The 12,526-nt window shown below is 48.8% G+C and overlaps 1 protein-coding gene across 2 annotated transcripts in view; it reads right to left on the minus strand.

Moving 5' to 3' along the window:
- Positions 1-12,526, minus strand: part of Prkag2 (protein kinase AMP-activated non-catalytic subunit gamma 2) — a 155,677-nt gene that overhangs the window by 44,819 nt on the left and 98,332 nt on the right. The gene's annotated exons all lie outside the window — the stretch shown is intronic.

A 12,526-nucleotide genomic window follows, 5' to 3' on the forward strand; every position in this document is an offset into this window, starting at 1 on the left:
CTGCCTTCTCCAGCTCTGACTTACGGATACATCAGGCCTCACAGAACACCCCTCCTTTCCTGTGCCCTAAAACTTAAATAACCAAGGCCTCCAGGGTTTATGGAATTCATTTACAAACAGGTGATTTTTTAAAAATTACTTTAAAACTGCTTTTACTAATGTATAATTTTGTGTGTGTGTACAATGTGTGTGTATACAGTGCGTGTGTGTGTGTACAGTGTGTATATACAATGTGTGCATGCATATGGAGACCAGAAGTCAACCTCAGCTTTGGTCCTTAAGGTACCAACCACCCTATTTTCTGAGATAAGGGCTCATGGAATCTGGAGCTCATCGAGTAGGCTAGGCTGGCTGACCAGTGAGCCCTAGGGACCCCTAGGACTTCAAATATATGCCAGTAAGCTATATACATGTTTAGTGTGGCTTCTGGTGAACAAACTCAGGTCTTCATGATTGTCTGACAAGTACTTTCCCAACTAAAGTATCTCCCCAGCTTCTATAATTTCTTTCTTTTCTTCACTTTTTTTTTGGGCAGTGTTGTAGAATATTATTTTAAGGTGTATTACTTTTGTTTATGTTGCATTTGTTTAACTCTGTGAAGCTGTGTTACTGTGCCTGTCTAACACACCTGATGGTCCAATAAAGAACTGAACGGCCAATAGTGAGGCAGGAGAGACAGAGGTGGGGCTGGCAGGCAGAGAGGAGAAACAGCAGGAGAAATCTGGGAGGAGAGAAGCAGCAGCCAGAGGAAGAGCAGGAATAAGGGGAGGAGGGCATCAGGGGCCAGCCACCCAGCCACACCACCAGCAACAGAGAAAGAAGAAAAGGTACACAGAAGGAGGGGGTGGAAGCCCAGAGGCAAGGGTAGATGGGATAATTTAAAGTTAAGAAAGGCTGCCATTTATAAAGCTGGGTGGTGGGCCCCCCAAAAGAGCATAAACAAGCAAACAACAGGACAGGGTCTCATGTACCCCAGGATCAAAATGGATACATAATTGAGGATGACCTTAAACTTCTGATCCTTCTGCCTCCACCTCCCAGGTGCTGAGACAGGTTTACGCCACCATGCACGGCTTATGTGGTGCTGGGGACAGAAGCCAGGGCTTTGTGCGTGTTCACAAGCTTTTGACCAACTGAGCTACACCCCTGCCACATTATAGTTCACCTTTTTCAATAGGACTCAGTTACTTTTTCTCCTTGGTGACTGGGAGTAATAAAAAAAGGAGAATACATACCAGAGGGTATCACTCAAGAAATGACGGCAAAGTTCGAAGTTATTGATGCAGTCCCTGTCTTAGTTCCAACCTATAAACCAAATTTAGTCTGGGGCTCCTGGTTTCAGAGGGAGCATGGGGCTGGGGCAGGAACTGAGAACTTACGTCTGCCTCACAAGCCCAGGCAGGGCAGAGGGAATACTAACTGGAAATGATGCTAGTCTTTGGAAACTCAAAGTCTACCCCATTGACACACCTCCTACAACAAGGCCACACCTCCTGTCCCTTCCAAATAGTTCCACCAGTTGGGGACCAAGCCTACAGATGTATGAGCCTAGGGGCTGTTCTCATTAAACACACCACAGTCCTACTCTTCTTTTTAAATATTTTATCTTATATGTACATGTGTTCTGCCTACATGTGTATCTGCATGCCACTTGTGTGCAGTGCCTGTAGAGGCTAGAAGAGGCTGCTGGAGCCCCTGGATCGGGAGTTACAGTTGTGAGCTGCCATGTTTGTCGGGTTCTATGTGAGAGCAGCAAGCACGCTTGACTGCTGAGCCATCTCTTTAGCCCCGCCCTACTTTTCTTTCCTTTATATTACATTTAACAATCTGTTGATAGTTAAGAAGCTTCTCTAATTTCTGTCGCTTTGTGGTTTCATTCTCTTGAACAGACTTGACAAAGGTTTACTCATGTTATCGCTTTCTTTAAGAACAAGACTTCATCCTTACTGAGCAGGGCTACTTTTCTATGAATTTCATTGGTTTCGGTCATTTCAGCAGATTTTAGAAGGGAAGGAAGATGAAGAATCCATTCAGCAAACCACCAGAGGATGTGAGATCAAGTTTGTCAGCCAGCGCAGGTGAATTCAAGATGAGTGCATCCCCAAGTGCTCAGAAAAGCCCATGAGCATTCTGCAGTTGGACTCTGTGACAAAAGGCTACCTCCATTCCGGCTGAAGCAATACCGGTTCCCAGAGTTTGGTGTCGGTCCACAGTTACGTGCACACCATCAGGGGCTAGCAGCAGACCCTCCTATTACAGGCCCACTGGCTGTCTCCATCACGGCATGCCACTGTTCTTAAGGGCCGGAGATGCTTCTGTCAGGAGTGGCTACTTCAAGTCCTAAGTGGGAAAGCCATCTACAGGGTCATCACAGGCACCAGCCGTGGACACCGCTATCAGCTCACAGGCCTGGGAGGCCACACACCAGTCTGTTCTAGCAGGGACTCAAGTTGAGTGGGAGACAGGGTAGAACGGAGAGTAAGGCACGGGGACTAGCAGCCAGGGTCTGTGGCTACCTTTCCTTGTGACCTTCAGCAAATTAGTCCTTCTGTAGGAGAAGCAACTTTTCTTACTGTCCCATTTATCTTGTCCCTCCTTCCCTCCCTCCCCAACTGCCATCATCTGCCCTCCCTCCCTCCCTCCCCAACCGCCTATCATCTGCCCTCCCTCCCTCCCTCCCCAACTGCCATCATCTGCCCTCCCTCCCTCCCTCCCTCCCTCCCCAACCACTATCATCTGCCCTCCCTCCCTCCCTCCCTCCTCAAAGGCCTATCATCTGCCTTCCCTCCCTCCTCAAACGCCTATCGTCTGTCCTCTTTCCCCTTTCCTTTCCTCTTCCCCTGCCTCCATGATCATCACAGAATTCTGTGACCACACGTATGGAATTTCCTGCCCCCCACTGAGCACCATGTCTCCAGGACCCAACTGCTAGATCCTCTAGCAGCTCAGCTCTGACTCTGTCCACCTGGGGGGACATCAGATCCATAGGTATAGTCTCAGATCCCAGGTCTGCCCAAATCCTTGCAGATCCCAGGTGCAAACCCACCTCCAAACTCCTTGACTGATGGGCTATAAATGAGAGTCCTGTGACTCCCCGCTTGGGATCCATCAATTTTCTTGAGGGCAGCATTTAAAAGTTTATCAACAAGAACACACGAAGATGTAATAAGGAGGGGAATGAGCGCAGCTGCAGCTTTCATGGACCTCCAGGTAGTTAGTTAGATAGACGCTCTCTGGATTCTGTCTTTCAGGGTTTTTAATGGAAGCCTATTTGGCAGGCATGACTGATCAAATCACTGGCCACTGCTCATCAAAGTCCCAGCCCTCAACCCTCTAACTCTTCCCTAGCCGTCCTGGTGACTAGCCTCACCCTGAAGCTACCAAGGGACAACCAACCAGAAATCAGTATTAGCATACAAAATGACATATCACTTTGAAGACCCAGGATTTTACAACTTGTATGCCAGGAAATGGACGACAACACCACTGTATTTGACTATAATATCAGGCTTAAGCCTGAGACAGGGTGTCCTCTCACCCAGGCTGCCTGGAACTCACTGTGTAGCTCAGACTAGCTTTGAACTTGTGGGACTCCTACTGGCTCCATCTCTGAGTGCTGGGATTACAGGTGTGAGCTACCACATCTGGCTCTTTATTTGGGGATGACGACATCATCACATCATCATCCTGCAGGGCATTCTGAGCACAGAAGGTAAGCACAACTGTGCTCACCATGTCTGGCGGTAGCCACGGACGTCCACCAGGCACAGGCAGGGCTGACAGCAGAGATAAAGGGAGCCGGCCCTGAGAGCTACTTCAACAACATTTTCCTTAGTGAGCTAAAAACCCTCTTTAGGGTAGTCACCACAGCTACTGTTTGCAGTGGGGTAATGTTCTTGTATATTCTAAAGATTTGTCACTCGAATTGGTTTAAGAAAACGCTGATTGGCCAGTAGCCAGGCAGGGCGACCAGACTAGGAGAATTCTGGGAAGAGAAAGGGCAGAGTCAGGAGTTGCCAGCAGACGTAGAGGAATCAAGACGAGAATATCACACTGAAAAAAGGTACCAAGCCACGTGGCTAACCACAGATAAGAATTATGGGTTAATTTAAGTGTAAGCGCTAGTTAGTAATAAGCCTGAGTTACCAGCTGAGCATTTATAAGTAATATTAAGCCTCTGAGTCAATTATTTGGGAAGCGGATGCCAGGTATTTGGGAAGTGGCAGGCGGGAGAGAAACTTCCGTTTACAACTGTTTATGGCAACTGGACCACATCCTGGGCACTTTAGTGAATGCTATGCTAACATTATTCACTGCACATATACTCATAGAAGCTAGGTGCTGTTATGTCCAAGTTACCTATGGAAAAAAATAAGACTTTAAGTACTTTGAATAAGGTCCCAAAGGCCACACAGCCAGGACATCTGAGTGTGTACAATGCACCTGAGGTGGTCACAATGGCAGGTAAAAATCCTACAATGGCGGCAGCAGTGTTTCTCCACCTCCTCCTCCTTCCTTTCTCCTTTCTGAGATGCTCAGGCTGATCAACCAGGACGCACCACATAGCTGAGGGTGACCTTGAACTCCTGACTCTCCTGCCTCCAAGTCTGAGCTGAGATGACAGGCATGCACCACCCTGCCTGTTGCATGCAGTGCTGGGGATCAGACCCAGAGCCTCCTGCATGCTATGCAAGCATTCTACCCAGAGTTCCGGCCATTTCATAGAGAATGTGCTACATGGTTTGTGCAGCAATTTCTTATTAGCAGCTTATTTATAAATGATCAAAGTACAAGCCAGAAACTAACGGGCAAGCTTGGCATGAATGACACTTTAGCGATACGACGTCAGCTCAGGTACACAGGAAATAGCTCAAGAGGGACAGAAGAACGCAGCTCACTCAACAGACTGATAAGCAACTACAATCCAGCCCAACAGACCCCAAATCAGCTCCCTCCCCCACTACTTTCTCCTTCAATATCAAAGACAAATCAGATCCCTTTCTCTACCCTTAACAGAACACACCTCACTCCCACAAAGGAAAGATCTGGAAGACCCTCCTTTATACACAGACTCTGCAACCGGCTGCATGTCCTGTCTGCCTGAGCGCCTCTGACTTGTCCAACACTGGACACGGCAAGCTTGGACTGCACAGATGGGTGAAGACTCGTCCTGTCCTCAGAGCGACTCGGTACCTTCTGCTCTCCTCTACTTTTCTACTTTATTCCTCATTATCAAAGTCAGACCTTCCCACCTCTACAGTGCCTTCAACACAAACACCTCGTTTTTTCATAAGAATCGAGTGCCCCAGGCCCCAGGGGTGAGTGCTAACGTTCCAAACCAATGTAACAAATATTTATAGAAAATGAAGTCTCAACTGGCACAGCACCACCAAGACCTGCAAAGGCAAGGCTTCTGCCTTGATTCTTGAAGCCTGAGATTTAATAACAAAGAAATGCACATGACCTCATTATCCCTTATGCACTCGAGGATCATGGGGGCGCAGAGATACTCCATGAAGTCCTGTCAGGGGCTCAGACTTGCAAGTCTGTTACCATTTTTCTTTCTTCCTCTGAAATGGAACTGATAAGGCTATCTGCCTCTTAGGGTCATTTTAAGGATTAGGTTAAGTGTGCAGGGCTTAGCAAGAGGAGAGGGAAGACGAACCATCCAGAGACAGAGCAATAGCCTGCAGGAAGACAGAAGGCCTGGCGGAGTGGGTGTGCGAGCATGCGTACATGTGTGTGTGCGTGCACATGGCAAAGGACCTCAAAGGAGGCTGGAAAGGCTGGAGGGATGATGCACGGGGGGAAGAGAGAGGGTGGGAAGCAGGAGGGGACCCCACGGATAGGCAAAGGGTAGTCACGGAAAGTTTACGGACAGGACTGGAGCGGGCAGAGCAAGCTGCAGAGATGGACTTGTAGTTCATCAGAAGGATGCAGAGGGCGGGGCTGGCAGGAACAGAGAGGCAGTGCTTAGAAAGCAACCCTAAGCTGTGGTGGGTGACACAGCTGGGAAAAACATCATTCTCTTCAAACAAGAGGAGGAAGTGCCGTTCATCAAACCACGCTGGCGGAATAAGGGGTGGGAGCGGGGAGAAGGAGGAAGAAAAAAGGCATGCTAGTTAGGGTTTGGTTTGTCAACTTGACACAAATTGGGTCATGTGGGAAGAGGGAACCTTCAGTTGAGAAGATGCCACCATCAGACTGGCCTCTAGGCAAGTCTGTGGAACATTTCCTCAATTAGTGATTGACGTGAGAGGGCCCAGCCCACTATGGACCATACCAACCCTGGGCAGGTGATCCTGTATAAAAATGCAGGCTGAGCAAACCTCCAGGAGCAAGGCCGTTCCTCTAGGGCCTCTGCTTCTGCCTTCAGCTGCCTTCCCTGACTCCACTCAGTGAGGGCATGTGACCTGGGGGTTGTAAGATAAACCCTTTCCTCCACAGAAAGAGAGGGAGGGAGGGAGGGAGGGGAGGAGGAGGAAGAAGAGATGAGGAAGGCAAGAAGACCAGATGATAGGGATCAAGCACGGGGATCATGACTGGTCTCGACAGCTAGGCACCTGCGCAGGACAGAGGCCTGACTGGGGAGGTGTACTGGCCATCCTTAGCCACTGAGGCTTTTTGGTAATGAAATCAAATGCTGGGCAGAAGCAGGGGGTGAGTGCTCTCTTAGGTAAGTGGGCTCGGGTGGCGCCACAAGAACACCTGGGAAGGAGGGGTGACAACATGGAGCTGTGAGACACACGTGCTACATTTGCTGCAAACGGAAGAGAAAAAAACCCAGAGAATCAACAGACAGACAGCCATGCTGAGGAACCCACCAAGGACCAAGCCACCTCTCCAGCTGTGTCACAGAAATTAAGGGAGAGCTCTGAGAAGAGGGCAACCACAGGTCAGGAGGGGGATGAGGGCTGACTGCTACCCGCTGGATTCTGAGAAAGAGAAATCGCCGCTAACCTTGGCAAGTCTGGATGCAGGATAGAACAAACAGGTGACCACGGTTGAGAGAGCTTTCTGAAGGGAAGATGACCTCACTTCGGTCTCCAACATGGACTTGACGCTAGGTGAGAACCATGTGTCTGGAACGTGGCTTTCACTGGGCAGGGCAGCCATCTTAGGACATTTCACCTGTTTCCTCCTCTACGAGATGGGGCCGTAATGCTATTTGCCTGGGGCTCATCTTGAGACTTGGCATAGTGCCACGATACATACTGGCGATTATTAGAGATCTAGGAGAAAAGAACGATAAAAATGCTTCCTATTTTTCCCGTGACGCCGGTGTTGCTGTACAGTCATATTGTTCCTCTCTGTACCTGACAGGTGAAGCTGGAAGCCACAGGCCCGGACTCCAGCGAGTGGGCTGGTGGGGTGCCAGCTGGACCGTGATGGGGCCTACAGGGTAGCCAGTCTTCTGCAGGGACGCTCACGTGACCCTAGTGGAATGACCAGAGGTGCGACCTTGGTTCCAGAAGACTTTCTAGTTGGTTCCGGGCACTTGCAAAGCCTGACGATTAGTCCACTTTCCAATGTCCGAACACCCCTATGTACTTTCCTGTTTGTTTAAACTGACCAGGGATCTTTCCTTTCCTGTCTGTCTGTCTGTCTTCGTCAGTCTGCTTTGTGCTACTCAAGCAGAATCCCACCTTCTGGGCAAAGTACAGCTATTTATTCGGCTCCTGATTTGGTGGGAAAGCTAAAGAGCCTGGTGTCCATGCCTGCTGCGTGTCCTACTGGTTCTGTTGTAATGGCGGGTGTGTGTGTGTGTGTGTGTGTGTGTGTGTGTGTGTGTGTGTGTGTCATCACATGGCAGCTGGGTCAAGGCGGGGCAGGCTCTCATGGCCAGAGAGGAAGACACAGAGTTGCGGGCCTAGCTTGATCCTTCGCAGCCTGTCCTTGGAAGAACCAATCTACACCTCCTGAGAGTGTGTCCCAGAGGCTTCATCACTTCACTGGGGCCCCTCTTAACGATCCATCACCTTTTCATGTTACACAGGGACCCACATTTCATCCCAGAAACCTCTGGGGTGGGGGGCAAACTCCCTCTGAAGCATAGTCTACTAGACAACTGGTGTACCTTCTTAAGTCTAAGACACCATCAAGCTGTGTTAGAACAAGCAGTTGTACTAAAACATGTGGCGACATGTTAAACATGGGGAGAGCTAGGCAGGAAAAATTTCAACACAGATATTACATACAACCTTAATTACTCTTGTGGTCAAGAATCAATATATCCCCTTGCCTACAAACCCATCAAGAGAGTTCAGAGAGCACCAGGCCTTCTGAACTTGTCCCTTGACGTGTCTACCACCAGAGGTCAGCACCCCTCACGTCACAGGCAACAAACCTGCAGGCTGACGGCCACGCCTCACTCTTAAAAGCTCCCAAAGCCAAGTGAGAAGGGACAGTTTCATAGGTTACTCCCTCCTTGCAACGTCAACTGGAGCCATTTATATTTTCCCCTTAATTTCCTATCCTCATAAAGTTTAATCCCACGTGGAAACTGTGTACCTGTTCGTGCACGGCAACCCTGTGAAACACCATACACTGCTGTATGTCCATGGTGTGCTGTCTCCACAGAGAACCCATCTTCGTTCATTTCAGAACAGTACCTCCAGAGGTGATAATGCTGGGTTATTAGTGGGAATAATTTTTTTTTTTAAATACACTGGTTATTTGGATGCTCTGGAGTCTGCTTTCCAAGCAGGAAAAGAAAGCAAGCAAGTGGTCTCCAGGTGCCAGGCCCATGTCTGGCAGAGACCGTTCATAATGGTAACAATACTGCAGTAATGCCTCAGGAGGTTCTGTGGATGATCCAAGGCAAGGCAGCCATTCCTTTCCACAACGGGGCCTCAACTCTCATATTTGACTGGAAAATGATGCTCATCCCTCATACAAAGCAGCCCCCTTTCTTTCTTGTGTCCATGCATTTAAGTGTTCAGGTGTCATGTGTGGGTGAAGGCCAGAGGTGGCTGTTGAGCTAGTCTAGCTGTCCAGCAAGATCCAGGGATCTGCCTCGCTTCACCACCCCAGTGTGCAGGATTATAGGCCTGCACCACCATGCCCAGATTTATATATGGATGCTGAGGATTGAGTTTAGGGTCTCGTGTTTGCTGTTTAGCTTATCCACTTGACACCAGATAGAGGTACCTGGGAAGAGGGAACCTTAATTGAGAAAATATTTCTATCGTACTGGCCTGGAGGCAAGTCTGTGAGGCATTTTCACGATTAATGATTGATGTGGGAGGGCCAGCCTACTGTAGGTGGTACCACCCCTGGGCAAGTGGTCCTGAGTGATACAAAAAAGCAGGCTGAGCGAGCCATGGAAAGCCAGCCAGTAAGTAATATTGTTCCATAGCCTCTGCTTCAGTTCCTGCCTCCAGGGTCCCGCCCTGACTTTCCTTCATGGTGAGCTATAAGCTGTAAGACGAAATAAACCCTTTCTTCTCCAAGCTGCTTTAGGTCTGGGGTTTGTCACAGCCACAGGGAGGAAACTAGGACCCCACAGTTGAGCAGCCAATACACTACTGACTGAGCGTCTCCCCAGTCCCTTTCTTTTTGATCACTCGAGACTCAGATGGCCAGGCTTCCCACCGCAAAGACTGTGTGCGAGGGAGGTCTGGAAACTGCTTGGTGAGGAACCACGAGGGCAGGATGGAACCCAGGGTACAGATGGGACAGAGCATGATGGGTGAGGAGAAGCCAACTGGCCAGGAAGATGGGAAGGCCACAGCAGCAAGCCACCTTAAACCTGAACCTCTGGAGGTCCCCAGACTGGGGGGGACGACAGGCTGGAAGCCAAGGATAGAGCTAAAGCCTAAAAGAGGTGTCCAGCTGGTGAACAGTGCCAGGGTTCCAGCAGGCTGAATGACCAGAAATGCAGCTACAGGGAGATGACTTCTAAAGCAGTCAGGCCTGTGCTTGGGTGCTCAGACCCAGCCGAGAAATAAGCTCAAGGTAGTTCAGATAGATAAACACGAGCACTAAGAAGATGTGACTGGGCCCAGAGTTTAAGAAATTCAAAAAGCAAACACATAAAGCGAAGGCTCTGGAGAGGTTCTGTTCTCATGGCTTTGTACAAATTAGACCGCTGAATCCTCCCAACATCATGAAGAAAATACAGACACATAAGGTGGCCACTGGGATCTCAGCAGCAGACACCAGCAGAGCCAGAGAATGTGGAGACAGGGAAAAGCACATGGGGGACAGCCTCAGAGAAAAGATGAGATTTGGGGTATACCTTGAAGCCATAGTAAGATTGCTGGCAGGCAGAAAGGGTGACAGACACGCTGAGGGGCACAGGGAGCAGGGCTTGTTGGGCTATGTCCAGGCACCCAATCTGGCCCATTTCATAAATCAGTTTTCTTGGAAACTAGCCTTGCCCACTGTGTGTGGCCTTAGGCTGCTTTCTTGCAACAAGGGCAAGCTGGGCAGCTATGACAAAGCCTGAGACCATATGGCCCACAAAGCCAGGGCCTTTGCTGCATCTGATGGCCCATGACCTGGGCCTCACTCTTTAAAGGGAAGCAAGCCTATGAAGCAGCAGAGAGGAGGCCCACCAGAGCTGGGCAGCAGGAAGCATGCAGGCCCCATCCTGGACATGCAGAATTGGGGGTTCAGGGATGAGTGCCTCTTAAAAAGGTCTCAGGAGATTCTTCTGCATAGAAAGGCACTGAGAAAATCCAAGTCTACGATGATGCAGAGACATGAGAGCAGCGAGCGGGAGCATCTCCCTAATCAGTGTTGTGGTGGTAGTATTATCATGGTTCAGGTTAGCAATGACCCAACCACACAGTGCAGGTCTTACTTTTCCCTCTTAGCTTCATTAATACCCTTAAATGGCTTCTGACAACTGGAACAGAGTTGAGATTTATTAGGAAGTAGAAAAATAGCTTGGGTACAGCACTACCAGGTACCATGTACTCCCATGTACAACAAATGTATCATCTCTAGGCCACGCCTCCAAAAGCCAATGGTAATTAAGAACATTGACTGGGTTTGAAAGATGAACACAGGCCATATTCAATTCCAACCTACTCTGGACAGCCACCATCGGTTCAGGACACTTAGAAGTGTGATGTCTTACTGTTGCAACTTCTTCCTCCCCTTCAAAAAAGCAGCTTTCCAGAATTCCAGGTAAACGAACAATTCAAAGTTCCAGGGAAACAAAGCAGTGCTCGGGACTATTCCCTCGTCTAGCTCAGCTTGACAGCTTCCAAGTAGTTGTTTAACATTCTGCCTTCTTAAAAATCCAGAAACATTGGACAGGGCTGTTTGTGGGATTCGGGGTGCTTAATTGATGGCAACAGAGACAAAAATATGCACATGCTCAGCTTTCACACTGCACACCCATGACAGAGGCAGGGGCAATCCTGAGATGGAAGAGTGCACAGCTAACTTTGACAAGTGTGCATGACATAAACCTCAAGGAAAAAGTAAAGCCACCAGGGGCTGGAGAGATGGCTCAGCAGTTAAGAGCACAGACTGTTCTTCCAGAGGATCTGAGTTCAACTCCCAGTACCTACATGGCAGCTCACAACTGCCTGTAACTCCAGTTCCAGGGGATCCGACAACCTCACACCAATGCACATAAAATAAAATTAAAAAAAAAAAAAAAAGAAGTTACAAAACCTGTGCTAAGCAGAATCCCTGTGTGACTCAATAATCAAAGGCTTTAAAAGTCTGTGGATTTGGCACCTGGCTAATGGCACTTAGTAAAAGTAACAAAGCACTGACTTTGGGTTTGTCTGCACTGTCTGAGTACCACAGTGCAGACGTCCTCATTTAACCCTCAAAGCACTGGGGGACATCAGCTCCATTCTGTACAGGAAGAAACTAAGGCACAGAGAACTCACACCACCTGTCTGGGGACCTGACAGTAAGAGATGGAGCAGAGAGATACCAATACCAGTCTAGGTTGTCCCACATACGGATCCACTCTGCAAGGTCTCACTTTAATCTGCAATGAGTCGCTATCTCACAGCAGAAACCCTGCAGACAGTGGTCACTACCTGCTATGCAATACACTAACACCAAGGGACAAGGAGGTGCCTCCGAATGAAGACACAGGCTTATCTTTTGATAGGACAAAACACAAACGAAGCCCAGAAAACTTGTGAGATGCACCATTTGTTAATAATGAAGACATTTCTATAGACACGTTATCTTTAGGCCAACATATTTGTGAAGCGCTACAGCCAAGGCACCGGCCTAATGATGTCAGGGTAGTACTCCCCAGCTGGTTGTGCATGCTTATTTAAGTAATTGCCTGAACATAAATGAACAGGGGTATTAAAGTAAAGTTGGCACAAGGGACGGCATCCACACGGCACAGTCTTTGTTCCAGGCCCTTCATTCTGTCAGGACGCTTGGAAAAAAAGAGCAGCCGCTAAATAAATCATGGAAGTACACGAGACTGCATAAGGCCTTTTATAGACTCCAAATGGTCATGCATCTTATATAAAGTTCATTTTCGCCTACCCCGTTTAAATGTTAGCAGCCTCAAAATAAGATCCAGGCTATTTAC

Source organism: Onychomys torridus, chromosome 3 (genome assembly GCF_903995425.1).
Source record: "Onychomys torridus chromosome 3, mOncTor1.1, whole genome shotgun sequence".
In the NCBI taxonomy this organism is placed as follows: domain Eukaryota; kingdom Metazoa; phylum Chordata; class Mammalia; order Rodentia; family Cricetidae; genus Onychomys; species Onychomys torridus.